At 47.4% G+C, this 10,185-nt stretch overlaps 1 pseudogene; it reads left to right on the top strand.

The window, feature by feature from the left end:
- Positions 1–296: 296 nt before the first annotated feature.
- LOC149327788 (uncharacterized) lies at positions 297–2,391 on the top strand (annotated as a pseudogene).
- Positions 2,392–10,185: the final 7,794 nt, after the last annotated feature.

Below are 10,185 nucleotides of genomic sequence, written 5' to 3'. Positions count from 1 at the left end.
CTTGTGATGAGAAAGAGAGTAATACACATCTTCTAACCTCACTTCGTTATTATTTTGCTGGCAGGCGTCAGTTCCCGACTTTTCACTGGAAGATGGCAGTTGCTCTTGCAAGGCACGACCAGGTGGACGATGTAAGCGCGTTGCTGCTACAGGGCACTACGTTGACACAGAAGAAAATTGTCATGTGCAAGTGGACCAAGAGTGTGGGGAAGCCTACAGTACGGTCACTGGGGACGCATAAAAAGGGAGCTTGCTTAGATGGTTTTCTTGGGAAGACGGTTGAAGACATTGCACCAATGACACCAGCAGTACCGCCGCCTCGAGATGCGACTGCTGTAGCCGCATTACTTGATGGCCTGTGGGGCCATAAATGCTCTCTCGTTGCAGCCATCAAGACAGGGGGGTGGCTTATGGGGCTTCAGCCACCCCCCCCCCCCCCCCAACAAAAAAAAAATTTTTTTCGAACTGTCACCGACCGCAGCATGACCCAAGTACATATCGCGACTTCTGCTATCATAGTTTTGTTCTTGCCTGGATCGCCTGTCTTTCCGTGAGTAAAGTTTACTATCCGTTATTGCGCAATATGTTTATTTGCCTTGTTTGACGCATTATAATGAGTGACTTTTGCTCAGATACGTAGATTTAATTGAGACATGCGTGTATTTAAATATCTGGTTGCGAGATTTTGTGTATAGATACAGTGACTTTGTTTCCATTGACACTTTTTTGTCCTTTATCAGGTTATATCTTCGCATTTCTAATACTCCACTTTATCTTCGCACTTCGAATGCATGTTTTGTAGAACTCCTCGTTTATACATGTGCTCACTGTTCCGACTAAAATTTCAGTGCAATTACTCGCATTGCATGACCGGTGACAACTGCTGCTGCGCAGTACACTGGAACTAAGGACAGCGTCATTGAGATTTTTTCCTGGCCGTTGCATATGTACAAAAATGTAAAGGTTCTTGAACGACAAAGATTCATTAAAATATTTCTCCTCTGCTTCCTCATTTCATGGTCTTTTAGTTTTTCATATCAGCGACACGCACTGCTTCGCTGGTTTAGGACTGATATAGTTCTAGACTTCGTGTGATATTTATTAAATACGCAAAAACATGGAAGCATTGGTATCAGTTATGTCTGCCACTATTTTTACGACATACAAATACATTCTTTTATTTTAAAAAATACATATTTCACTTGTCTAGACAGTGCACAGCGTTATCTAATACACAATGGCATTGTCAATGGCAATGCAGTTATTATTCTACCGTTTCATCCCTCCACAAATTCCATGAGGAGGCCGCGCTGCAACATGAACCCCCCCCTTCCGAACAAAATTTCTGGCTACGCCACTGCATCAAGCACAAGCTATCTGTGGCCATCGATGAACAACCAATGAAATAAACATTTCTGTATGAGCCACCTGTGGTGCAAGGCAATTTGCGAAAGTCTGGTCTCTACCGTTGCCAGGCAACCAATGAAAACAGCGAAGAAGATATGTGTTACTACATTGCCAACATTGTACGAACTGCTGAGCAAATAGCAAAATCTGAAAGAAAAACACCGGGGTCAGGGTGAGCCTTTGTGGAATGCAAAAAAAAAATGCGGGCATGCCGCATTTCAGCAGGCAGTCGGCCGTACATCATACTAAAATCAAGAAAGGAGCGCCATGTACTGGCTGAAAAGTTTTTGTCCGAACGGACATTTTGGTCATCAGCTAGAGTATGGGAATGCCCTTGAAGAAGAAGCCATACAGTCATTTTCGAGGGAAGTAGTAGCAGAAGTGCACAAGCGTGGGCTTGTGATTATGCTGGAGCAGCCATGGCTGTGCTGCACGCCAGATGCTATTGCGATACAAGGCCCTACTGCATCACTTCTTGAAGTGGTGCTCACACACAAATGTTTCTTCCATTGGTTCTTCATCGATGGTCACAGATAGCTCATGCTTGATGGCTGTAACGAGCGAGCAGTTATGGTCTCACAGCCCATCAAGTAATGTGGCTACTGCAGTTGCATCTCGATGCGGCGATACCGCTGGTGCCATTGGTGCCCGTATTCATGCAGAGGCAATATTATTATAGATTTTGACAACACCGCATCTGGTGTTCCATACCTGGTGTTTCGAGATGGCAAGTTGGAGCTTAAGCATACGGCCGTAGCCGCTGTAGCCGCTGCTGTAGCCGCTTTTACACGCAAGTTAAGTCAGATGTATGTCCTCGGTATAGAAGCGTGTTTCTTCTATGTGTACTCAAAACAGCAGCACATCACTGTCAAGGTACCAATTGACAACGCATTCATTGCTCAGGCTGTTCCGCAGGTTCCGCACTTCTATTTTAAGTATTTATTACCGGCATTAACAAAAGAAGCGACGACCACTTCCAGGTAAACCGGTGCGTATTCTGCTGTACACCAGTGAGATTTGAATCCAGTGTTGAATATTAACACAAGTGCATTAGAGAGATCATGGCGAGAAACGCCAACGACGGTGACACACGGCCACTATGCACGACCATGGTACATGGAAAACGGAAGAATGAAGGACGCAGTCAACCCGAAAAACGTTGTTGAGAAGACGAAAAGAAAGTTGTCAACAGCATCCAAGTAGGTTTGAAAACCTAGGTGGCTCTTTCGGGGCTTCTGCCAAGACAGGAGAAGAACTACATCACCATGGAAGGCCTTAAACTAGAAAACGAATGAGTGCCACTAATGACATTCAAGAATACAGCGTCAAGGCTGATTTAAACACCAAGAAGGTGAGCAACGAACGAGCACAATGGAAAGGTTAAATAAAAAAACAATACATTGGAAATACTGACCCCATGGAGAAATGAGATCTTGTTGCTAGAAGCTGCGCACTTCATCTTCAACATAAAATATGCATTTATTTTTCTAGTTGCTCAACTTCATCAAGTAAATCGTGTTAGCCACTTTTTTGTATAAATAAACAAAACACTGCTGTTTTATAAATAAAAGAACAACTAATAGAATATCAAACATATTACCGCGAATCTTTGCAGTGTTTTTTTTTGTTCATTGCTCAAAGCTGCCGGCACGCCGCTTTATCACTTTGTGATGCAAGAAGCCACCAGATTCATCTCGATTGATCGCATCCAGGCGGAGCCGCTTCCACGTTGCTCCGGAACGTTTTAGTAACTTTCCAAGCTTTATCTCGAAAGTTCGCTATAAGCTTTAAATTCAGCACGGCCGAGAGCGGCGGCCATTCTGTTCGGATGAACCTTATTTCATCGAAGAAACCACAAAGAAAGAAAAGGCCAGGCCGCAACAAAACAGAAGTGGCCAGCAAACGGCGGGCTTCCTCTCCCGGAAGTTGGGAGGAAACCCGCCGCCTGCGGCGCGACCGTCGCTTTGCACGCCGCCTATAAGCCATGACTCCAATTTTTCATCTGTCTTCAGTCTTTCCGAGCTCTTGCTCTTGCTTTCTTTTTTCCTTTAATGAAGTCCTTCGGCTACTGCAACCAGCATCTGCAGTGTTCCAGCAACCTTCCATGTGGTGTTTTGAGAATATTTAACCTGATATCAAGGAAGCGTACGCTGCTATTCTCGGGAAACTCATGCGTGAGTGCAAGTGGCGATAAGCAGTGCGAAAACTTGCTTAAAACACCTTCGAGAGCCTCTTCGACGGGGAGGGATCAACTGTCCAAAAATAGTCTTTCGAGTTTCCTTCGGGAACAATAATTCCAAGGCTCCGTCAATTGAATCCCCCACCTCAGTCAGCATCTCACAACAACATCCGTACGTTTGGGGTAGTAACATTGCCCCAAAAGGTGAACTGTGCGCTCCGACTGGTGCCAAAGTTCGCCTTGGAACCAAGGGCGTCCGCAGAATTTTTTGCAGGGGGGGGGGGGGGGGGGGGGGCGTTGGTGCCCCAGGGGGGGGGGGGGGGGGTATGTTCGTAGCAAAAAGGCGCTATTTGCGGAGTAAATTTATTTATTTATATATAAATAAAAATTAAACAAAATGCACACATGAAAGAAAAATTACAAACAGCAAATTAAAGCGCGGCTAGGAGAGGTACATTGGAGTTTATCAACGATGAAACAACTAAAATTAATAAAAAATGCAAAAAGATGCTATATCACTTCGTGGAGAAGAGTGCTCAGTCTTCCTGCATACGGGTTCTCGACTCACCCGGATTGATGACCAGCACACAGCACAATATGTTCGCAAACACGCAACTACAGTCACTCAGTCAGTCTTCCTTGAACAGCAACTGTAGGCGCCTCGGATTTTTCTGGGCGAATTGCGTAATTACACGTGTGATAAATTCACTTCTGTGCTTCATTACACGCTCTCGGTGCACACTCATCATACACATTGATTGGAAAAACTGTTGAACGCGTACGTTGAAAACAAAAGATGACTATATATACAACGAAAACTTATTTACAAGATAAATGCACGCTCGCAGCTTCATACACCTCGCTCCATCTTGCTTGCGCATCCGCACAGTCGAGCAACCCCACACACTCTGCTCGCCGCTCGTCGTTTTCTCGTCCGCTGTCTTGGTTGTTCTCAGCTTCGCTGACAACCGGCCACTAAAAACACCCAAGCACAAACACAGAGGCGCGCACACGTGCGAGGGCTTACTTGCCGCAGTATCCCCGAATGCGCACTTTGGGGGTGAAAGGAACGCCGCGCAACTTCCGAGGGGAAGGGACACTCGCCACTCCGGTCGGAAAATTTGTTTTTGTGTTTTTATGGGGTTCAGAGCCCCAAAACGACTCAGGCTATGAGGGATGGAGTAGTACAGAGTTCCGGGTAATGTCGACCACCTGGGTCTCTTTACCATGCACTGACACGCACAGTACATGGGCGCTGTTGTGATTTGAGGCCCAGCCAGAGGTGACAGGTGAGCCAGGCAGGCGCCATCGGGCTGCGTTGACCAAAGGCGCTGGTTTTCACAGAAGACGCAAAGAACGCTGGTGTGGGGGCGCCTCGGGAGACTGCGTCGCCGTGAACAAAAGCAGCTAATCCCCTTTGCCGGAGATTCTGAAAGCGGCGCTTCTACCGAACTGCGCTACACGTGGATCGGAGGAGACAGCGAGCGGCGGCGGCGCCAACTCATCGCCCGCTTGCCCCTGAGCAGCCCGACAAAGCGGGGGTGGACACGGCTGATTTGTCCTTCCCTCCTTAAGAATTCATCGGTGACCGGCGTAACGACATAGGCGAAAACAAGATGCCCCGTGCACTGTCTGCCTCCGTGTCGCTATCTCTCTAGAGATCAAAGAAACAGACACCCATCTCAAGGCGGCTCGAAACACATGCTCGCCGGTGCCGCTGTATGTCTGGAACAGGTCGCCCTTCAGTAGAGCTAACGATGGCGTGGTTTGAAAACGGCGGAACGACGCACGCCCGGACGCGGCATTTCGCAGATGTGACCATGCGGGGCTGCTTCTACCCTTTTGACTGAGCGCACCACCGCCCCTGGTGTGCGGCCATCACTCACGGTTCGAGTGAGTGATTTTCCAGGGGGGTGCAACCGCCCCCCCTTGCCCCCCCCTCCGGACGCCCATGCTTGGAACTGCTGGTCCTGATCAGAATGATTCCTAGGCTTTCGTTGAGCGAGAGAGTTGTTGATGTTTTAGGGAAGTCTTTGTCCCCAAGACGTCTGACTTAACTTCAATTGTTTTGAAGTTCTAAGAGCAAAAAGATTTGTCTGTTTACAGTAACAAGGAACGTGGTTTTGCTGTGATGCCGCGCAGAGTCCTTTTTTCAGCAAAAGGCCAGTAACGCTGCAGATGACGTGTTTGATGGGTCACAACATGTAAAACTTCCAAAAGTAATATCAAAAGCAAGAACGTCATGCAAAAACATCGACTCTCACTTGTTTATCCCTCCCCCCTCCCTGTATGCATTTCGCTACTCAAATTTTCTGCTCATCTATTTGACAAAGGACGAGTCTTTTGTTTTTATTTTAAAGCCCGCCGTCTCCACCCAGTGCACTACCCATCCTAACAGGACTTGCTGCCGAACCTTTTTCACTCTATCCCTCTCTTTTTGCACGAGAGCGCTTTGCGATGCTTATCTCAAAAGAAACTTGCTCCACAGGCACATCCTCACCACGCGAAGGTTGCGTCGTCAGCGTGGAGCGCTAAAGTGCCGGAAATGGCGAATGTGTTTTCCAGCTCGTAAAGTTAACTAGCCGGCGTGCCAACCTGCCCTTTTACGAGACCGTGCGCAGAGGACTCATTAGCGAGGAGAAAGAGAGTGCGCCCCAAGCTCCTCCTCCCGACCCAGCCTCCTAAGAGGTTTTCAAATAAGGGGGGCTTGCGGCTGGCTTGCTTTCCGCTGATAACAGGTAGTGCGTGCCGGCATCCAGGAAGAGGAAGACTGCCGAGGGCTAATGCGTCATGATGGAAGACACCTCCGCCGTCTTGGTTTTCCTGAGTTCATGGTGCTTGTTAGTTTGTTTCCATTGCAAAATACATACAGGCTCGGGTTCGAAATAAGGTTCCGTATACATACGGAAGAAGAGCCCATACTTTGGCAGCGCCGCGCATGCAGCGAGAAGCAGAAATATCAGAACTGAAGGTCCGCAGAATACCATGCGAGTGTAATTTAAACATTCGCGATAAAAGTAACCTTGCATTGCTGGGCGTTCTTTTTAAAAGACAAATTTATCATCCTATGATAAGGCAGAGAGGAGACAGGAAGGTGGGATTCTGGACAACACAAAACATTCTAAGTGTTTTGGGAATAATCTGTTCAATTCTTTTAAAAGATTAAAAGGGTTTGGATAGTACGAGCGAGGTATCACAGTCTTCTAGCTTGCCAACGTTTATACATGAGGACTTGGTTTTGTCTAGGCATGTGTTATGTAGCCGTGTTGATTTTTGACGCTAGTCCTGGTAATGACTATAACGATCATAAGCTGAAGTGATTGTTGACACCGCACTAGATAATATAAGGCTTTTAGGAAATCTTTTTGCCTGCTTCGTTATCTGCAGTGGCACGTATAAAGAATGTCACACGTAACTTGAGCCAAGGTTCAGAAACCACTGGTACAATGTTACAAAGTAAGTTGTGCAAGTTATGTGAAACACCCTGCATCGTCACATACGAACATACCCCGTGTTAAACTGCAAAATACTCTCGCGCTGTTCATGCATTGCGCATCGTCTTCTTCATCAACTAATGCTACAATCAAACTAACTTCCACACTTTGAGCTATGTGGCGGTAGCGCACATCTTTCTCTCTACGTGGACAACGTTGAAGGCAGAAACACGGCACTACAGAGCAATATGCGTTGGCGTTGACAGCATTGCTGCAGAAACGCAGGACTAGAGCATAGGCCGCCTGCGTACAATGGGTAAATTGGCACTGACGATGAAAAAGTTCGACGCGCTTAACTAGCTCCCTGGGTTAGTGGACAGCTCAATCGCGCTTTCAGGTACGTGGCGGTGGTGTCCACATGCAAAAAAATTCAGGGGGCACTCTGGCTCTTTAAAGTGCTGAAAGGCGAAAAAGCCTTTCCTGGCGCACTATTTGGCATTGACTCTGAGACTGTTTGTGCTGTACTAGTGCTTTGTTTGGCTACACACTTTGACTGCCGACTTTGACTGCTTCTTTAGCACGACCCTCTCTCTGCTTCGATGAGTTCGGTTGTATCCATGGTTCTGTTCGCAGTAATGAGGTATGTAATGTGGTCACCCACGGACGCCTTACGCCCCCTGTCGGAGCGGACGACAGCTATTCTATTAGTTGCCGTGTGCTCCAAAACTCCAAAAGGGGGTGTCAGGCATCCGTAGGTGACCTCATTACTTCGAATCCGCGCACTCTGACGTCATAAGCATTTCGACCAACCGAAAAGCGTGACACCACTGCTGACGACCTTTCGACAACGATGAGGCATTAAAGGCTTTCGCCTTAAAAAGCGTGCTTTCGCACAATATTTCGTGCTGATCAATGCTAAACCGCCATTTTTCTATGTGCTTTGACGCTGCCAGCAACCGCTCCTTACTTCAGCTCTGATCACCAGCAGCAGTCTCGCTGCAGTATCGAAAGCTGGGATGGCAATTCGTGCAGAGGCAAAATGATGCGGCGGGAAATGGATGGCTGTGAAGCGTGGCCCCAATCGGCGCACATTAGCTGTGACTTGTACAGGGGCAAATTGAATGGATGGACGAAACTATCGTTAACGATTACGGTCCGTGATTCACGCTGACCACTTACGGTCGCAACACGTGCAGCAGTTACGAGCACGCAACGCAACCAGGCAGCCTTTATTCCAAACCGTGTCCGCAATCAGTTCTCTAAGAAACTACGAGCCAGCTCGAGCGCTATATTACCTCTAGTTTCGTTTCCCTCCAGGTCGACGAAGATATAGTAAAGAACACAACCATCACGCCACCTGAAATTGCCCTCTGGAGTTATGTCTCTGTTTCCGCCCTCGAACGCCGCCATAAATCTGTCTCTTTAGTCGACCACGGTGCGGTCAACGTGAACGTCGTGAGCTCTCCCCCCCCCCCCCCCCCCCTTTTTTTTTAGACAAACAACAAACGGCGTAGTTAAGCTGGAAATTGGTGGTCGAAGAAATAATTTCAGTCGTTGCCCTGCGTGTTACCCGCCGTTATCGTTCAGACTAGGAAGCGAACAACTAACTAGTATGTGAAGGCGGTAAGCCGGCCATCACGACGGAACTGCAAGAAGAAAGACATTGCCGTAAGTTTCGAGGCGTCCTGTAGTTTGCTCAGTCAATTCCGACTGCTACTGCCCGGTCCCCACCACCTACGGTAGAGAAACGGCAGAGATGTATGCTTCAGTTCTTACTCAATTATTTCATTCCGGAAGTCCCCAGAGCCGCTCAACAGCTTCCCGCAAGCCGCCTGCAAAGAAATGGCTTTTAACGGTCAAGGCTATTTATTTTTATAGGCAGCCGAAGATTTCCGCGTGCAACAACCTGCGTGTTTACTCAGTTTTCTCGTTTCGTAATTACTAGCGGTCGTTGCACCTGGACAATTAAGTTGTCTTTAGGAGATGTTTCGGTAAACATTGTGACATGGCACTTCCTCACGACAGGACCATTAGGACAACTGGAACAACCTGAAACGTCAGGCATCAGCCGTATGCACGGCTCAATCCAAACGACGGCCGCTGTACTACATATTGGGCCAGTCACGAACTAACGTTGTTTAACGTAGGCTTCGAGTAATCTTAGGCCATTCGCGGTCACGACCAGCTGAAACAACAGGCTTGTTTGGATAATGCCTGCGCTTCTGTTGTACTGCCATACCACTCGTTACAAAAGGAATCTACGGTAATAGAGGCCATTTCGTCGCTTTAATTGCTCGCTTTAATTTCAGCTTTTTCTCCTCCAAGCAGTCGCCGGCTTGTGAATAGCCTTGCAGATTTCAACATGATTAGCATAGCAGATCTGGTGATGATGCCTTTAGTTATATGGCGCAAAGGCAGCTTAGCCTAAGAATGCCATGGCTGATGTGTTTTTCTTTTTTTTTATGCCTAAGCGGCTCGAAGTCCCTTTTTTTAATACATTTCATCTTATATTATTGGACAACCAGAGAATAACAAAAAAGAAAGCACTGAAAGTTCAGGAAAGCCTGCATATAGCAGGCGTGCATTTCACCCTGTGCAAAGAAGCCGGGCGCCTGTTCACGGGAAACCTCGTATCCATTGGAGAACTGATGAGAACGGCGGCACTGAGGACTGAGCCCCGCACCTTCCGTTTTCCGTGTTCAAAAAAGTCTTGGACATCTTTATCACTCTGCGGTGGCAGTCAGTTCACCCATTTCGACCCCCCCCCCCCCCCACACACACACACACACACTTTTTTTTGCTCTTCGTGCCATTTCTTCTGAATCGAATGCCATTTCTTCTGAATCGAAATCCTGATTTCGGCTTGATGGTTAACCCTTCCAGATCTTGAAGCAGTGTGTAAGGGCAGGACTAACGACAAGTTACACTAATGAGATTTATTTGAGAGTACAGGATAGAGCCCTGTGCAGAAGAAATGCGCTCATTTAGATTTCATGCTTGGGCTCACAGGTTAGCTGTTGGATACCCAAGAAGCAGCCTTTTTCATGTTATTTTTCATCAACATCAGAATCATGAGGACCTCTGGTGGCATGTACAAATGCCTTCACAATCTTAAAGGTGCACTGAAGAGGAATCTGAACTCGTTATTTTGCCTCGGGAACTCGA

This window comes from Amblyomma mixtum, chromosome 10 (genome assembly GCF_055824585.1).
Source record: "Amblyomma mixtum isolate Tamu chromosome 10, ASM5582458v1, whole genome shotgun sequence".
Lineage (NCBI taxonomy): Eukaryota > Metazoa > Arthropoda > Arachnida > Ixodida > Ixodidae > Amblyomma > Amblyomma mixtum.
The sequence above is the reverse complement of the archived record's forward strand: the minus strand, read 5'-3'. Positions and strand labels throughout refer to the sequence as shown.